At 39.5% G+C, this 18,664-nt stretch overlaps 1 long non-coding RNA gene across 1 annotated transcript; it reads left to right on the top strand.

The window, feature by feature from the left end:
- The first annotated feature begins 1,115 nt into the window (after positions 1 to 1,115).
- LOC309620199 lies at positions 1,116 to 18,338 on the top strand. The gene is made up of 2 exons (XR_014239447.1): positions 1,116 to 4,301; positions 11,791 to 18,338. It is a non-coding gene; the product is annotated as an uncharacterized lncRNA (long non-coding RNA).
- Positions 18,339 to 18,664: the final 326 nt, after the last annotated feature.

The raw sequence follows: 18,664 nt of genomic DNA, 5'->3' as shown, positions 1-18,664 counted from the left end.
AGCTCCACCCTCTGGACTTTTGGTTCTGTGTTAATCATCCTTCCATTTTCATGAAGGTAGCATGTGTCTGCAGCTGATTACTTTTATCAGCCTGCTTCCTGTCGGTATAATTTTGAGTATTCAAGGGCCTCCCTTCACTTTGTACTCTTTTGGTCCCCTTCAGTTCAAGCTGGCAGTGTTTATTATAAAATAGTTTTCTCAGAAACTTTGGGGGTCCTGTAGATTTCAGTGGGCTTTACTTCATTAGACAAAACACACTCACAGATTTTATTCAAAATAATCCCTTCTCTAGCTGGAACTTTTGCTGAGAGAGCTTAGAAGCTTCCCAAAAGGTTTGATTGAGAGGATCGATGAGACACACTCCTAATCTCTTGAAAAGGTCCTTTGTGGACTGAACACTCTGACTTTTTGAACTTTCTGACGTTTTAGCAAAAGGTTGTAGGGTTATACCGTTCAACTTTTTCTCTAGACTGAACTGTCTTAATTTTAGCATCTTTTACTATCTGAAAAGACTGGATTTTCAAAATTATGAAGTCCTCATTTATTTTTGTTCTTCCCTCAATTTATTTTCTCCTCTCGCATTTTACTATAAACAACAGGAAGAAATCAGACAACACTTTCAACACTCCACTTGTAAACCACCTTAGCTAGATGACCAAGTTGATCACTTACAAGTCCCGCTTTCCACTTAACAGCAGGCGATAATTTTTCTGAGCCCCCTGCCTCTACATAGCAAGGATTCTCCTTCCTTCAGTGTCCAGTAACATATCCCTCATTTCTTTTGAGCCCTCAGCAGCAGCATCGTCCAACTCCAGGTTTCTACTGTCTGCTCAAGGCAATTTAGGCTTTCTCTATACTGTTCCTCCAAATTCTTCCAGCGTCTACCTACTGCTAAGTTCCAAAGCTACTCCCACATTTTTAGGTATTTGTTACAGCAGTATTCCAGTTCCTGTACCAAACTATGTATTCATTTTCCATCACTGCATAACAAATTACAGTGAAATTAGCACCTTAAAACAACACGCATTTGTTATCTCCATTTCTATAAATCAGAAATTAGAGTATTGCTTAATGTGGTCCTCTGTTTAGGGTCTCGCAAAGCTGGAATCAAAATATCAACCAGGACTCAGAGGCTTGAGTGGGGAATGATTTACTTCCTAGCTCCCTCAGGTTATTAGAAAAATTCATTTCCTTGTGGCTGTAGGATTCATTCTTCAAAGCCAGCAATGAAGGGGGGTGGTGTGGGAGAAGAGAGAGAAAGAGAGCAAGCTAGCAAGATGGAGTCTTACATACTGTAACATAATCATGGGGGTGACATCCATCACCTTTGCCATATTTTATTGGTTAGAAGCAAGTCACATAGGGACTTCCCTGGTAGTGCAGTGGTTGAGAATATGCCTGCCAACGCAGGGGACACGGGTTTGAGCCCTGGTCCGGGAAGATCCCACATGCTGCAGAGCAACTAAGCCCATGCGCCACAACTACTGAGCCTGTGCTCTGGAGCCCGTGAGCCACAACTACTGAGCCTGCATGCTGCAATTACTGAAAGCCCGCACGCCTAGAGCCCGTGCTCCACAACAAGAGAAGCCACCACAATGAGAAGCCCGCGCACCACAACGAAGAGTAGCCCCCACTTGCCCCAACTAAAGAAAGCGCACGCATAACAACAAAGACCCAATGCAGCCTAAATAAATAAATAAATAAATAAAAATAAAAATTAAATTAAAAAAAATATATATATATATAAAAGAAGCAAGTCACGTGTTTCACAAACATTCCAAAGGAGAGGATTACACAAGGACACGAACATAAGGAGGTGGAGATTATTGGAGTCATCTTACAATCTGTTTTCCACACTGGCCCTTTTAAAGATAAACAGAACAAACAGAATTTTCAGGGAAAGAATCTCTTCATGTTAAGAACATGTGTAAATTAATACCTAGGAACTCAAGGATGGAAGGAAAGAGAAAAGCAATTAAGTGTGGAAAGAAATTTTAAAAGGGTTTCATTATAGACTGCTAAGAGGTGTGGAGGATGCTTTGCTAATACAGAGTCAAATAAGGAAAAGGTCATGAAGGATAAAATGGTTAGGGAAAGATATGTAGGTGAGGTAGAACTTAAAATATACTCTGAATAATGGAGAGTATTTAGAGATGAAGAGATCATTCCATTACATAGTGAAGGCATGAATACTAATCATGAAGGCATGAATACTAATACCAGTACTATGTTGGAATTGGTAACAAGCATGGAACATACAGGGGACAGCTAGGAGACCGAAGTGACTCAAGGGTTCTCTACCTTGTTGACATATTAGAATCACCTGGAAACTGTAGAAAATACTGATACCCACGCCCATCCCAGGTATTCTGTTTTAATTGGTAGGAGATGAAGCCCAGACAGCAGTGGTTTATAAAAGCACTCGAAGTAAATTTAGTGTATATCAGGGATGAGTGCCACAAGACTGATTAAAAGAGCAAACTCATGTGAAACAAAGTGATAGGTTCTATGTGTCAAGTAGGATTCACTGGTGATGACATACCCATCTAAGACATAGAACAAAAAAACTATTGTAGACTCACCCCAGTTCTTAATAATCATGGAACATAGATGTGTCAAACATTTCTGATGTCCGTTTCAGATCCTCTTGGCTTCATCTGTTTTGTTTTGTTTTGCGCTGTTGTGGTGACAGGCAGCTCTATGAAGGCTCTTTCTTCCTCCAGTCCCAACCAAAGAGTGCCTCACCTCCTACCTGCACCTAAAGCCTCTTTCCTTGGTACTCTGCCCTGCACTCTCACCCTGGCCTGCATAAACCATCAGTGTAGGCAAGTTAATATCCTGTGGAGTTAATGTTTGACCAATGGGAAACAGGAACCAATGGATAAATCTTGTCCTTGTTATCTACACACTGTCCCCAGTGGACAGTGCACTCAGTGTCCTTGAGTGCATTTTATAGAGAGAGTTTCTTGGGGGCCTAGTGCCAAATATCTAGCAATCTGTTGCATATAATTTGAATGTTGGTGCATTTAATGTTGTCCCAGAGTTCTCTGAGACTGTCCTCAATTCCTTTCATTTTTTTTTCTTTATTCTGCTCCCTGGCAGTTATTTCCACCATTTTATCATCCAGTTTACTTATCCATTCTTCTGCCTCAGTTATTCTGCTATTGATTCCTTCTATTTTTAATTTCAGTTATTGTGTTGTTCATCACTGTTTGTTTGCTCTTTAGTTCTTCTAGATCCTTGTTGAATGTTTCTTGTATTTTCTCCATTCTGTTTCCGAGATTTTGGATCATCTTTAATATCATTACTCTGAATTCTTTTTCAGGTAGGTTGCCTATTTTGTCTTCATTTATTTGGTCTTGTAGGTTTTTACCTTGCTCCTTCATCTGTAACATATTTTTTTGTCGTTTCTTTTTTTTTTTTTATGGGTAGGGCTGTTTTCCTGTCTTACTGGTTGTTTGGCCTGAGGCATACAGCACTGGAGTTTGCAGACAGTTGGAGAGAGCTGGGTCTTGGTGCTGAGATGAGGACCTCCGGAAGGTCTCACTCTGATTGATATTCCCTGGGGTCTGAGGTTCTCTGCTAGTCCAGTGGTTTGGACTCGGAGCTCCCACCACAGGAGCTCAGGCCCGACCTCTGGCCTGGGAACCAAGATCCTGCAAGCTGTGTGGCATGGCAAAAAATAAAAAATAAAAATAAAGAAAAAAGAAAAAAAGGAACAATACAATAACAAAGGATTAAAAACAAAATAAAATTAGAAAGGTAAAATATACATTAGGAAAAATAAAAATATAATTGAAACAACTGCAACAAGGTAAAATAAAACCACAACAGAAAAAAGAAAAAAAAAAAACAAAAAAAGGGGAACAAACCAAAAGGAGCAGAACAATAACAAAGTATAAAGAATAAAATAAAATTAGAAAAATAAAAGATTTATTAGAAAAAATAAAAATATAAATGAATCAATAAGGTAAAACAGAACCCTAATCTAAAGAGGAAAAAAGAAAAAAAAAAAAAGCCTTGGCTGTGGGGGGTGGAGTTTAGATGGGAGTGGAACTTAGGCAGGGGCGGGGTTTAAGGTAGGGCAGGACCTAGGCAGGTGGGGGGTGACATTTGAGCATGGGGCAGGGCCTAGACTCAGGACCCATGCAACTGGAAAAGGCCTTGGGGGCGGGGTTTAGATGGGGTGACGTTCAACTTCAAGTGTGGGGTGGGCCCTCTGCTTAGGACCTGCCTGCGGTAGGAGAGAGGCAGCGCATCCAAAGGAAGGCCTCCAGAGTGTTGAGTTCCAGAGTTTGGAGGTAAGGCCCTGGGTGAGGATGTGTGTGTGGGGTTTAGGCCCAGCGCGGTTGGAGGGGTTCTCAGAGGGGGTCTCCGAGTGTAGAGGTGGGGCCCTGTGTGGGGGTGTAGGGGTGGGGCTTGTGTTCTGCGCAGAAGGAGGGAGGATCCAGGGGCAGAGGATTAGGCCTGGGAGCCCAACAGGCTCCCCAGTGCCTAAGTGGACAGGGAAAGTGCTGGCTGCGTTCCCTTCCGTTCCTCCACTCTCCTCCCACCCCGTCTCCCCCAGGGTCTCCACCGTCCCCGCTGGACCCCTAACCGTGGGTGGGTCCTGCTGGGTGTAGGAACTCCTCCCCTCCCTGCCTCCCCCAGCCACTCCTCAGGGGTTCCAGACCTGGAGGTCCTGCCTTTACTTTTGCTCCCCCTTCCCTCCCTCCCACTCCCTCAGGACCCACGTGGCTGGAGGGGGCCTCGATGGGCAGAGGATCAGGCCCAGGATCTCAGCAGGCTCCCGGGGGCCCAAGTGGGCAGGGGGAACCTGGCCACACTCCCTTTTGATCCTCTGCTCTCCCAATGGTCCCCCAGTTTCCCCCTTCGGGCATGGGATCCCTTCCCCTCCCCCAGCTGCCCCTCAGGGGCACCAGTCCCATCCCACCTCCACTTCTCCTCCCCCCTCACTCCCCTCCACGCCCCACATCCTACCCAGCCGCTGGGGGTTCCTCCCGCCCCCTTAGGGGGTCCATGGTCCCCCAGCAGTGCCTGGTAGGTGCCCTAGTTGTGCGGAGATGTGAATTCCATGTCCTCCTAGTCCCCCATCTTGACTCTGCCTGTGAGAAAGTTTTTAACAACATATTTAATTTTAAAAACAGATATGTGACTATTTATATTATCTATTTCTTCTTGAGAGAGCTTTGGTAGTTTGTAGCTTTCAAAGAACTTGTTCGTTTTATCTGTTATCAAATTGATTGGCATAAAGTAGTTCTTAATATACCATACCATTTTTATCCTTTTTAATATCTATAGAATCTGTAGTGATATCATCTTTTTCATTCCTGATGTTGGTAATTTGTGTTCTCTCTCTTCTTTCTTTCTCTCTCTTGTTCCTGATCAGTCTGGCAACAGTTTTATTAATTTTATTGATTTTCTCCAAGAACCAACTTAAGTTTTCATGATTTTTTTCATTGTTTTTATCTTTTCAGGTCCATTGATTTCTGCTCTAAACTTCATTTTTAAAAATTCTTATTTTTGGTAATTCTCTTATTTTTCTTGTTTCTTAAGGTTGAAGCTGAGGTCATTGATTTGAAACCTTTTCCCTTCTATAATATAGGTGTTTAGTGCTATAAATTTCCTCTAAATATTGTTTAGTGGCACCCAACAAAAAGTTGTATTTTAATATTTATTTGGTTCAAAATACTTTTTCATTCCTCTTTTTCTTTCTGTTTTGACCTGTGAGTTTTTTAGAAGTGGACTATTTAGTCTCCAAATATTTGAGGATTTTCCAGAGATCTTCTTATTATTAATTTATTTCTATTTTAATTCCACTAGAGTCAGAGAACATACTTTGTAGGACTGAACACTTTAAATTTATTGAGGCAATTGCTTTACAGCCCATCGTATGCTCAACTTGGTAAATGTTCCATGTGCCCTTGACAAAAATTGTTGTGTTTGGGTCACATGTTCTATATAAATGTCAATTTGGTCAAGTTCGTTGATATTGTTAGGTTTTCCTCTATCCTTAGCAATTTTATGTCTACTTGTTCTATCGAGTATTGAGAGAGGAATATTGAAATCTTTGACTATCTTTGTGGATTTACTATGTTCTTCTTGACATTCTATCAGTTTTGATTCAAGTATTTTTAAACTATGTTAGTAGGTGTTAAATATTTTAGATTTTGATGTGCTCTTGATAAAGTGACCTTTATCATTGTGAAATTTTTTTTATCCATGGTAATATTCTTTGTTTTAAAATCCACTGTCTGATATTAATATTACCATTAAAGCTTTTTTCTAACTAGTATTAGCATGACATATCTTTTTTTTCCCATCCTTTTTCTGTAAAACTGTTTGTGTATTTACATTTGAAGTGCTTTCTTGTAGGCAGCATATAATTGAATATTACCTTTTTATCAAATTTTATACCTCTGTCTTTTAATTGGGATATTGAGACCATTTACACTTAATATGATTATTGATACAGTTAGGTTTAAATTATCTTCTTGCTATTTGATTTCTATTTGTTCCATCTGTTCTGTGTTCTTTTGTTCTGCCTTCTTTTGAATAGATTTTTTTTTTTTTAAAGATTGACTGATTGATTGATTGATTGATTGCTATGTTGGGTCTTCGTTTCTGTGCTAGGGCTTTCTCTAGTTGCAGCAAGCGGGGGCCACTCTTCATCACGGTGCATGGGCCTCTAACTATCGTGGCTTCTCTTGTTGCGGAGCACAGGCTCCAGACGCGCAGGCTCAGTAGTTGTGGCTCACGGGCCTAGTTGCTCCGCGGCATGTGGGATCTTCCCAGACCAGGGCTCGAACCCGTGTCCCCTGCATTAGCAGGCAGATTCTCAACCACTGTGCCACCAGGGAAGCCCTGAATAGATATTTTTTATGATTCCACTTTCTCTCCGAAGTTGGTTTAACTCCTTGTTTTTTTATTTTAGTGGTTGCTTTAGAATTTATAGTATACATATGTAACTTATCACAATTTACCTTCAAATGATATTATACCACTTCACATATAGTATAAGAACTTAATAATAGTATACCTCCATTTCACTCCTCCCAACTTCTGAGTTGTCATACATTTTATTTCTACATAAGTTATAAACACCAAAGTACATTGTTATTATTTTAAACAGTCAATTTTGATTTAAAAATCATTATATGATAAGAAAAATAGAAATTTATCCACATAGTTACCATTTCCAGGTCTCTTCATTCCTTTATATAGATTTGTTTTACCATCTGGTATCATTTTCCTTCTTCCAGAATGACTTCCTTTAACATTTCTTAAAGAGCATGTGTGCTGGTGATAAATTCTCACAGCCTTTGTATCTTTGAAAGATTTTTACTTTGCCTTCATTTTTGAAAGATATTTTCACTTGGTATAAAATTCTAGATCGACTTTTTTTCCCCTTCTAGTACTTTAAACCTGTTGCTTCATTGTCTTCTCACTTGATTGTTTCCTACGAGAAATCTGATGTTATTTTTATCTTTGCTCCTCTGTATATAACATATAATTTTTTTCTCTCACTGTTTTTTAGATTTTCTCTTTATCACTAATTCTGTACAAATTTATTATAATGTGCTTTAGAGTAGTTGCTTTCATCTTTCTTGTACTTCAGGTATGTTGAGTTTCTTGAATCTCTGGGTATATGTTTTTCATAATATTTGGAAATTTGTGGGCCATTATTTCTTAAAAGTTTATTCCTCACCTCTCTTTCCCGAACTCTGATTACATGTGTATTAGTACACTTGCTGTTGTTCCACGACTCATGGATGCTCTTTTCATTTTTTTTTAAAGTTATTTTTTTCTCTCTGTGTTTTATTTTCTAGTTTCTTTTTATGTCTTCAAATTTGCTAATTGTTTCTTCTGCAATGACTAATCTGCCGTCAATTCTATCCAGTGTATTTTGCATCTCTGACATTACCATTTTCATTTCTAGAATTTTGATTTGGGTCATCTATTATATCGTCCATATCTCTATTTAACTTTTTGAACATATGGAATATAATTATAATAACTGTTTTAATGTCATTGTTTACTTATTCTAACCACTTTACTAGTTCTGCGTCAGTTTTAATTGTGTGATTATTTTTGTCATTACAGACATATGTTGTTTTATTGCACTTTGTTTTATTGTGCTTCACAGATATTGCGTTTTTTACAGATTAGAGGTCTGTGGTAACCCTACTTCAAGCAAGTCTATTGGCACTATTTTTCCAACAGTATTTGCTCACTTCATGTTTCTCTCACATTTTGGTAATTCTTGCCATATTTCAAACCCTCCACCAGCAAAAAGATTACAACTCACTGAGGGCTCAGATGATGGTTAGCGTTTTTTAGGAAATAAAGTATTTTTAAATTAAATATGTACATTGGGTTTTTCTTTTTTTAGACATAATTCTGTTGTATACTTAATACACTACAGAATAGTATAAACATAACTTTTACATGCACTGGGAAACTGAAAAATTCATGTGACTCATTTTATTATGATATTTGCTTTATTGTGGTGGTCTTGAACTGAACCCACACCATCTCCAAGATATGCCTGTATAGGTCATGTATTCCTGTTTTTACGCATGCTCGGTAATTTTTTATTAAATGCCAGATATTCTGAGTTTTGCTTTTAAAATTCATTAGGTAGGACTGGAACAGTGCTGTCTAGTATTAATTATTCCCCACTACTGAGATAAGACCCTTCTGTGTCCCCTGCCTGATCCTTCACGCATCATGAAGTTTTCCAGTATAGCTAGTGGGATTATTCCCAACTCAGTGTGAGCACTATGCACTATTACTTATAATCCTTTGGAGTGTTTTTTCCCTCAGCCTCAGGATTTTTCACACTTGCATGCACTGATCAATACTCTGCTGAATACTCAAGTGTGATCCCCTGCAAATTACCGAAGTTTTCTCTTTGTGCAGTTAACTCCTCTTTGATACCCTGTCTTGCAAACTCTAGCCATATTCTTCTTTCTAGACTCTCATGCACATTTTCTCAACTCAGGGAATCCTTTTGGCTCTGCCTTAGTTCCCCCTCTGTGCACTTCAGCCTGGAAATTCTTTCAAATCAGTAAACTGGGCCAATTCATTGGGCTTATCTCATTTCTTTCTCATTCCTCAGAAAGCACTGTCTTTTTTTACATAATGTCCAGTATCTTAAAAACTGTTGTCTCATATGCTTATCCAATGTTTTTGTTGTTTCTGTTGGGTAGATAAATCTGGTACCTGTTACTCCATTTTGGCTGGAAGTGAAAGCCCAACTACACTGACAACTACATTGATTGTTTGCATGTCAGGAAGTGATAGTTTGAGCATTTTACATCTCAACACAATTTATTGTTACTTACATGTTGGCATTTGACTGTGTTTAATTATGTTTTAAGAAATTGGTGAGCTGGTTTTGGTTGACACTGATATTTAACCCATTTTTTTCTCATTTAAAATAATGGGAAATAAACTCCCATTTAGCTTTTTAATGTAGTATGTCTCATTCACTGCAATGGATTATTAATGTTAATCGGTAACTGCGTATATTTGGCTTAGACTTATTTCCCTCACATGAAAATAATTCTAGAAGTAGCCTGTCCAGAGCTGTCATGGCAGGTCCATGAAGTTTTCAGAGGCAAGTGCCTTCTGTTTTTCTGCTCTTTAGTGCATGAATTCTACCTCCCAAACTAACATCCATCAAGTCTACATTCCAGTTTCTCCTAGCTAAGTCAACTATCTTTTAATAGATTTTTCTAGGGGTCTATTAAGTGTTTTCTTCTTACTGCAATGGATAGGTCATCCATATCTTCAAGAAACACTTATAAATGTAGTCTTTTCACTAGGTATCTTGCTGACCTGAATAAAACTAGAGCTCTGTTATTAAAGCACAAGGGGGAAAGGGATGTGGATAAGTCATTAGGACTGTCTGCCACATTTGGCAAAAGACAGTAATGACAGGCTAGGTATTGTGTATGCATTTTGAACATGGAAACGGCATTAGGTGTAAATAAGATTTTTCTGGAAGCATAGGGCAAGATGCTGTGGAATGGGAGAGGCTGAAAATAGCCTTATATTTAGTCTCTCCATGACAATAATCCAGGAATGCAACACTGAAGACTGTCAATGGAAAAGATAAAGGAAACACTTCAAAATACTTATGTAAGGAAGAAATGTAAGAAAGGACTTGGTGGCGGATGGGATATAAAGAGCACGTACAGTAAAGAGAGTATGTTGCAAGGAAAGAAAGGATTATAAAAGGAGTGTCAGAAAACTCATGGATGCCACTACTCTATACAACTGACAAGTTCAGCCCTGCTCAAGACTTGAGACAATGATGTCTGGATCATTCACTGAAGACTCTATTGGCAATAGAGTGTTGAAGTAGTCTGGCACTAACACATATGGTGTCTGCAGTGACCGCAGATGGGCAGAGTACAGCCTAATGTATAGACTAACCCCCATCAGAGATGGTCAGCTCACTGGCATCTTGAATGCCCAAGCCTTGTTTTCATGTTCCTGCAGCAGGTCCCTTTAGGACAAGGAACTAACCCTAAACTCCAGCCCTGAGCTCCTTAGAGCAGCCAGCTGATTCTATCTTTTGCCATATCAAAGTCATAATAGGAAAACAATAAACATACTGTAGTAGAAGAATAAAGAATCTGGGGTCAGACAGGTCATAATAGAGTTATTGTTCAATATTTTGTTAGTTGGGTGATCTTGGGCAAGTTATTCTGTCTCTGAGCCACATTTACTGATCTGGAGAAGGAGAATTATTACAAAAATACCTGCCCTCTATAATTTTTTGTGATGTTTAGTCATGTTTGTCAAAGGAAGGGAACACAGCTGTTGGAGAGCTCAGACTCTAGCCTTGGCTCAGTTTATTTACTTGATGCGTCAACTTTCAAACCACTTCACCCCTTTGGATCTTGATATCCTTATCTGTCCTTTTCCATAGCTTCAAAACCTATTTTGGGCATCTAGTAACTGCTTAATAAATATTTGTTGAATAAAATTCTGTTGAATCTGTAAAATAAAGGGATTCATTTAGATTAACATTTCCCAAAGTATGTGTTGTGAGATGCTGATAAATTGATAATGCATATTGTAAATGCTTATGCTTGAGATGATGGAGCAGAAAAAGCCAAGGAGACGGTGTCCTTGATGACATCCCTGAATCCATCATACCTCTTTTTTCCTAGCTCTGGATTTAATGTTATCTGAAATAAAAATAAACCCCCTATCTTTGATAAGATGTTCTTATTTGGGTATCTGTTATTGCAGCCAAACCAAATTCTTTACTGATCCAAACTATTAATGTTTATCAATCGTATTTTATAAAAAGAGTCACTATTCCCCCTCAAATTCTGCTCATTAACTTCTTTCAATCTTCAATCAATTCATTAATTAAAATATTCTCAGGCACTTATTATGTGTGTTATGTGCTAAATGCTACACAAAAGAAGCATAAAATCTCAATTCTTGCCACTAAGAAACCTGCAATCTATTTGAATATAGGGGACTCAGTTAAGTCATAATTAAATATTAGTTGATGACCCTAAATTAGACAGTATTTTTCCTGAGGGCAAAGACTGAGTTTTCATCAACCTGTGAGCTTGTCCATGCCCCTGATGTAAAGTATAATGGGAACATGAGACATGCATGCTCCACAGTTGTTTTAATTTGTACACCTTATAGCCCAGTTGCTCAACCAATTGGCTTTCCTATTGAAATGACAGCTAATTTAAAAGAATAAATGGCTATTTAATAGAATGGAAAACCATTAAACTCAACCTTCTGTTACAGACTGATTCTTACGTAAGTCTTATGAAGTGCTAATTTCTGGCTCCAGAGAGAAGAAAAGAACGAAAATTGTCTTTTAGGACTTCCCTGGTGGTGCAGTGGTTAAGAATCCGCCTGACAATGCAGGGGACACAGGTTCGATCCCTGGTCTGGGAAGATTCCACATGCCGTGGAGCAACTAAGCCCACGCGCCACAACTACTGAGCCTGCGCTCTAGAGCCTGTGAGCCACAACTACTTAGCCCACATGCCACAACTACTGAAGCCCGCCCACCCTAGAGCCCGCACACCACAACGACTGAGCCCACACACCGCAACTACTGAAGCCCACATGCCTAGAGCCTGTGCTCTGCAACAAGAAAAGCCACCGCAATGAGAAGCCTGCACGCTGCAACGAAGAGCAGCCCCCGCTCGACAAAACTAGAGAAAGCCCGTGCACAGCAACAAAGACCCAATGCAGCAGCCAGAAAGAAAGAAAGAAAGAAAAAAAAAAACAGAAAATTGTCTTTAGAGAGCTGTTACCTCACTATGAACCCTGACTCTACTCTGAATAATACTGACAATTCTAATAATAATAAAGATGATGATTATGTTCCTTTATATTTCAGTAGTACTTTGTGGTTTACAAATGTTTTCATATAAATTTGGAAAAGTAACTGAGTATAAAGGAAAGAGAACAGGCTATGGATTCTGTTAGACCTGAGTTCAAATCTAACTTCTACTGTCTGTGTTCTCAGTTCTATCATCTGAAAAATGGGAATCATAAACATATTGTCCATGCTTTGGGACTAAATTTTAGAGCCCCTTAAGAAATTGGAAACCAGAAAAATAAAATTTTGTCTGAAAATTAAGCTAAATATTAATACTATGACTCATTGCCCAATAGCCCTTAAAAAGACAGGATGGCTGTAAGATCTGGTAGCAACTGCAGTCAGAATAGGGGTTGCAGTTAGCCATAGAAACATAGCAGAACATCACACACAATTGTCCAAATGTTGGGAAAGGGAGACAGAGTGTAAGCTGACAAATTCTGAGTATTTCCTGTCCAACAGGATAGACCATCTCTAACATGGAAATACAGGTATGGTAGATTGAAAGCTCCTTCCATCAAGAGGTAGAATCTAATCCTCCAGCCTTGAATCTGATTTTGTCAATGTAACTTGCTTTGGCCAATGGGATATTGGCAAATATTACACAAGCAGAGGTTCAAACAGCACTTACATAGCGGTGCTTGCCTTCCCTTGCTGCTGGGAACTCTCTCCCCATCATGTGAACAAGCCTGGGCTAACCTCCTGGATGATGAGAGCCTACCTGTAGAGAGGCCTTAGCTGTCCAGCCATCTCAGCCATCCCAGCTGAGGCCCCATATATGTCAGTGAGGCCATCCTAGACCATCTAGCCCCAAAGAAGTTGCCAGCTCAGAAAAAACACTCAGCTAACCTAAAGAATTATGAAAAATAATTGTTTATTGCTTTAAGTCACTAAGTTTTGGGGTGGTTTGTTATGCAGAAATAGATACCAGAGGGCTTTTTAGCTTTCAGTATTCCAGTCCCAGGAATGAAATCATCCCTTCTGTAATATGAATATATCAGGCAATCTTATGTTGACATCATCAATTACTTCTGGCTTCCCTTACCCTGGGTCCATGCTTACTAACATATTTCTAATTACGATCTGACCTTTTACATAGTCTGCCTACAGTGGGCAATGGGCTGACCACATAAATTCTAAGGATCTCTTGGTACGGTTATTATTCATGATAAGTTAATGAAGTGGCCCTGATCAAGGTTTGGCTTAAGGAGAAGATATTCTATGTCTCTAAATATTTACTCTCCACCCTTCTCTACCCTACTCTTTACTCCAGGAAGCTGACCTCCATGGACTGCCTCAAGGAACAATCTTGCCTTTGGCTTCTTATTGGGCTTCTCCAATGGGAAGCCCTACCTGGAAACTGGAGAGAAGAGTGATTTCAGAACATTTATTTATTCCTACAGCTTTCTCTTTGTAAGATTGGTTTGGGTAGGCTAAGTCCCTCAGTTGAAGATTGCAGCTCCTGTCAAGGTGGTCCCTTCTCCAAAACTCTCTCATTGAGACCACTCCTTCTCCTCATCCTTTCAGGCACAGAAGTGGAAATAGAGCAATTTTTACTAGCCTTCAGTTCTGTACTATCCTATATGGTTTCCCAACTCCTGCCCACACTTTTGTAGATAATCCCTTTATTAAACCCTCCCCCAATTATCCTAATTTCAGCATGCCATCTGTCTCCTGTTGAGCCCCTGACTGATACATATGCTGAGCATGTGGGTTTGAGTATCTGGTTTGTCTGATGGTGATTTCCCTTTGTCCTATGATTTATCCCTGAAAGATGGCTCTACACTCACCAAACCAGTATAATCAAGTTTTTAGGCCCATAAGCTGAGTCAGGCTGAAGTTCATAAGGGTAACAAATTCCTCTAGAAACCAGCCAGCTGGCCTTTCCCCCTCTGGAGTGGGGAATAAGAACTGTACTTTTCTGTATTTCTACATACCCACTTTTCAGAGTTGCTATTAAGATTCAACAAACTACATGAAAATTGTTTTGTACCTTTGCATGTGCCTGCCACCTTATAAGTTCTCAACACGTTAAGCACTACTACTGTTTTGTTTAATGTCCCTTTGATTGTATAATATGGTCTTTACTGATCAAATGATGTGTAATACTTTTCTTGGACTTCTTTTTTGGATGTTTTTGTTAATTGAGATTATGGGAGTTGGGGTAAAGAAAGAAAATGCATGTGCAGCATGATTGACACACAATAAACATAGCTTCTAAAGCCTCATGACAGAACCACCAAATGGAAAGGATCCTGATTTAAGCAACTGTCACATAAACATGTTTAATGAGTCAAACATGGAGCAGAAATGGCACTCTAAGGAAAACAAATAGTCTTGCCAGTTCATTGAAACTGAGCATTCATGGAGCCCTTGGCTCACCTGTGGTCAGAAAGGTTGATATAAGACAACAGGGAGATGGCAGGTGGGCCCCCTCTGGGACACGGCATGGTAGCAAGATGTGTAGGCTTCCTTGTTACCTACTAAGAAGTAAGTAGAGTCAAATAAAAAGACTCTCCAGCATCCTCCTCTTATCAGAGAAAGCCAGCATTCCAGATGCCAAACTGGTGTATGCCATGGGACAGGAATCATGCCCCCACCTCCCAGGCAGCTGGAGTAGATAGGTCCCTGGTAACATCATTTACATGTCTTCCCAGTGGGGTTTCAGGTTAGCCTCTCCTCTGTGAGGTCCTGCCTCTATTTCACTTCAGGCTGCAAATATTCTCCTACTCACCTAGACACATGCACACCCCCCCCACCATGAGTAGAGAGCCATTCAAAATCAACCTTAATCTTTTTTATTCTCTACAAATGTGATTCCTCTCTGATGGATGCTTGGGTTTAGAGTTGCTTGTTTACTTTAGATGATTTGTTTTGGGGCCTCAATTTCACATCCCTATCATTCAAAATAGGATGTGACCTCGGAGGAACTCTAAGGCAGCTTAGGAAGAGGCAGACAAGGAGCCTTCATGAATGGACACAGAATGAGCAGAGGCTGTCAGGAAAATGTGACTGTAATTTGCATAGGGTCACAAGGCAAACATTGATCTGAAGTGTTCCGGTGAATTGCCAGTGGACAGGACATAGAAGCAGACAGTAAATCATAAGGTAGAGGATGGTGTATAAGATGGAATATATGCCTGGGGGAAGTAAATAAAGGAATGCCATGTCAAGATCAGAAGAACGTTGATAGGGAAATGTAGAATAGAAAATTGATTCATTAATTCTGAGATGAAACATAATTACCTGAACTTGAAATCGGGTGGGCACCAGGTCAAAAATAAATTAAAAGGAATTTAATTTAGATATGCAGTTAAAAATTGGCCCTGTTAAGGGGGCAAGAAATTTTAGCAATAATGGAAGTGAAGAAAAAATAATCTAAAAATTTTATAAAAGGTTTGAAACTCAGCAGGATCCTGTGGGGCCCTCCAGGATACAAAGCCTTTCCATATCTCCCATTTCTTACTTGCAGGATAAAGGCTTCAGCCTCGGTAGACCTTCCTCAATACCAAAGAGAAGAGTCAAAGAGTTACTAATCAGGGAAGTAAGGGAATGCAGAAACAAAGGAGCAATCAAGAAACTATAGCGAAGCCATTAAAGCAGGGTCCTACTCAAGGAATATGCATAACAATATCTTTGAGTTCTCTTGCAGGAACTAAGGTCCCCACCCAGGTGGAGGATGGTAACTTCAGGCTGAGCACAAGATCCCTAGAGCACGGCCCTGTTACCTCACCACCAACCAATCAGAAGGAAGTCACATACCCTGCAGCCCTCTCCCCAAATTTTGCCTATAAAAACGTCTCCCTGAAAACCATCAAGGAGTTTGGTTTTTTTGAGCACAAGCCAACCACTCTCCTTGCTTGGCGCTGCCATCAACCTTTCTCTACCCCAAAGTCCAACGTTTCAGTTTGTTTGGCCTCACCATGCGTAGGGCACACGAACTTGTGGTCAGTTACTTGTTACTACAAGTTAACTAGAAACTGGGTTAACCAAAGCTGGAAAAAATATGAAAAAAAGAAGACTATCAGAATTAATGTAGACTATCCAGCTTATATCACTTAATCAGCAAATGACCAGATGAACTTTTCTTTGGGGAATAACAAGATAAGGGAATTCAGCCCTGAGTAGGTAAAATAAACTTAGCTAGATATCTTGGTATCTTTTTAGCCTGAGAGGTATTACCCGACTCTAGAGTTCAGTGTCACAATTAAGTGGGATTGTAGAGAGACTGTTTTTTCATTTCCTTGAATCCCCCTAGTCCCTTTTTTTCTGAACTGTATTAACAACACAATTGCTCTAAAGAGCAGGGTTCCTTTTCAAATTTAAAATATGGGCTGTTGTTCTCTCTCTCCTTGCTTATTATTTCTAAGTCTAAGCTGGGGCCCCATAGCTTTGGATGAGCCAAATGCTGACTCAGGCAAGGGAAAGGAGATGCAAGGCCAGTTCTCCCAGGAGCAGAAAGCACTGCAGATTAGGGAGGCCTTTGTCATCTTTGTCGTGTGTAATTTGACTAAACCTACTTGAATAAGAAAGAACTGGAGGCCTCAGAGAACTTTTGTCCTCTTAAATGAACAATAATCATAGTGCAAAGGAGAAAAAGAAAAAAAGTAAGAGGAAAGAAAATGAGGCTGCTTTTCTTTCTTTGTTTCTTTTTTTTTCTCAAATGAGAATGACTAAGGTTTCATTAATGAAACTTGGACCCTTTCTCACTAAATGAGGTTCTGACTTGCTGGCAAAAGACCTGTGCAGAAATATCACATAATTAATAATGCCTTGAAGGGAAATGTGCCTTAGGTGTTTTATTATTTTTTAATCATTTAACATGGTTTTTAAATGATTTATTTATGCCCACCTTGTTGCAGACTGGTTTTAGGGTGGCTTACATAAATACATTTAATAAGATAAGAAGCAAATAAGAAAATCAAGGTAAAGGAAAAAATTCAAGTAGTTAAGGTAACAAGGAGCCGGGGTAATACTGGTACCCGAAATGTGTATTCTAAGTCCTCGGAGTTCCGCTAGAAACATGAGATGTGAGAGACAAAACCAGACACGTGATTTACAACTTCCATAAGACAAAAATCAAACTTGATGCTCAGGAGAACCAGAGGGAAATGTTTCCCTTGGGGCCTCATCAACAGGAACATAATCGATAACTTCCTCAACAGCATCCTCACAGTAAGTACAGAAGCAGGCTTCACAGGCAGTTTCTTATATTTCCCTTGGTGCCACCATAGAAACATGATCGAGGAAGAGCCATTCGGCAGGGGAACCCACACGTATCTCTGAGGGCCTGGCTTGCTCCAGGGAAGGATATTAGCATGTGCAAAGAATGGATGGATGCACTGTGCATCACTTATTCAATCACCCAGAAGTATTTGTTTTTTCATTTAAGCTTGTGAGAAGCACTGAGTTCAGGCTGACACCCTGAACAAGAAGCTGGAGAGCAACTATTCTGTGTTGCCAGCTTTGCCAAGCTGGGAACAAGGGTGACTTCTTGGTAATGTTGAGGAGCTCTGACTCCTGGGACGATTTCCCTTTATGCATATAAGAAGCTGTCTCCTTCACTCGCTCCAGAAAGAGCCTGAACCATAAAATAGTCTGAGGAGGGTCTCCCAGTTAGGGAATCCTCTAAGTTTTATTAGGCCTAAAGTTTACACGATTCTGAGAGTCACTTTAGAAGATGAATACAAGATTGATTACAAAAGTTAATTTTCATTTAGAAGGAGAAAACACAACAAATTATAAAATTTTTAAAACCTGGCAAATATCCCAAAAATCTTTAAAAATTAAATATTTTTTATGAATTAGCTGCCTGACACACCTCTATAATACAGTTTTCCTACATTTTTGGCTACATGTTCTTTGAGCTTTCACAGAATCCTTTTCTATATAGAAAATAGAAAAATAATTCAGTCTTTCTTTTAGCATGTATGATAGAAATTTGGTTTTTTCTTATTAATAGTTTAGGAAATGTTTCTTTCCATTTCACAAGTTATTATAGACAGTGACATGTACATTTTTAGGATTGTTGTCAATTTTAGGAAAATCTCTATCAATTTTTTTCATAGATATGCTGTGATTTTGAGAATAATTTTTCACAGATCAGGTTCAGTCTCCCTACACTTATCTTTCCTCTATTACCTTCTACATACTTTTGGTTCCAGGCACCACAGGACAGTTTCATATCACAATATGGCCCTGTCCTTCGTGTTACAGTATGAGGTTAGTCAGCCCCTTGGGAAGTAGGATTATTTTATCAGGATGCTTAGCAACAGCTTAACTGTACAA

Source organism: Balaenoptera borealis (genome assembly GCF_965194805.1).
Source record: "Balaenoptera borealis genome assembly, chromosome: X".
Classification (NCBI taxonomy): domain Eukaryota; kingdom Metazoa; phylum Chordata; class Mammalia; order Artiodactyla; family Balaenopteridae; genus Balaenoptera; species Balaenoptera borealis.
Note: the sequence above shows the minus strand (reverse complement) of the source record. Positions and strands in the feature narration are given on the sequence as shown.